Source organism: Triticum dicoccoides, chromosome 6A (genome assembly GCF_002162155.2).
Source record: "Triticum dicoccoides isolate Atlit2015 ecotype Zavitan chromosome 6A, WEW_v2.0, whole genome shotgun sequence".
NCBI lineage: Eukaryota > Viridiplantae > Streptophyta > Magnoliopsida > Poales > Poaceae > Triticum > Triticum dicoccoides.
This window is the reverse complement of record NC_041390.1, coordinates 27,251,071-27,252,236: the sequence shown is the minus strand read 5'-3', so window position 1 is coordinate 27,252,236 and position 1,166 is coordinate 27,251,071.

Genomic DNA, 1,166 nt, shown 5'->3' with positions numbered 1-1,166 from the left:
GATGACCCGTTGCGCCGATGGTGCAAAGGCGAGTGCAAGCAAGGCATTGGAAGAGTGTGCATTAAAATATGTAAACACAAAATAAAACATATGAAAATAACTACGGATTGATAATAGATAGATGGTTGCTGATGTTACATGTTTTACATAAACTAGATCTGCTTAGATTGGATAGGTAATCATGGAGAGGCCTTTGTACGTGCACTTCATGGCGAAAGCATATATTTCTTTCATCACGGCTGTTTGGAAAGCATACCACACAATAGTCTAAGGCAAAATACCCACGCTACTGCTAGGATTTTCCCAAGTAATGATATGTCATTGACTCGAAGTTAATAGATTTTAATTAAATCAGTTTAATTAATAGGGGACGCACATGTCATACACTAATGTTAATTGAAGAGTTTTAATTTATTAAATGGTTAATTAGGGGATGTGTGTCCCGGTGTCAGTGGGTTACTGGGGGTTCATTTCCCGGGGGGTTAGGCCATTTAGGCCGGCGGTTAAACGTGAGCAGTGGCGGAGCCAACCGGGAGCTTCGGCGCTGGCGGAGCAGCGGGAAGAGGCGGCGGCCGCGGTGCAGTAGTAACGTAGCCGTAGAGCGGTGGCGAGGCGCGGCGGCGAGCAGCGGGACAGGGGCAGCCGGCGCCCCCGAATGAGGGCGCGGGGGAGCATCGGGACTGCGGCGAGCGCGGGAAGGCAGGGCGGAAAAGGGGATCACGGCGCGGGCGCGGCTATGGTCGTGCACGGAGCGGGGGCTGGTGCGGTGGTGGGCATGCGCGCGGCGAGGGGCACCGCAGGCGGCGCGGTGAACGCGGTGCGAAGAGGAGGGAAACGAGGGGCGTCTCACAGCGTTGCCAATAAGGGGGTCGGCCTGGCTTGAGGACGCGAGTCGGGAAGGGATACGAGGAGGCGACGCAAGGTCCGGCGACGGCGAGGTCTTCAGGCGGTGGTGGTGGCGCACGGTGATGGCGCCGGTGAAGGGGGGGCGTCGGGCTCATTGCTCGTTCACGATCCTGATCGGGTCGGGGAAGAGGAGCGAGAGGGGAGGCGAGCCGGAGATGGGCGGCGGGGAGGAGGCCTGGCGACGCCGACAGGCGATCCGGCGATGCGGCGGGGTCGATGGGGGCGATCCCCTTCCCGATCCAGATGGGATCAAGAGGTGG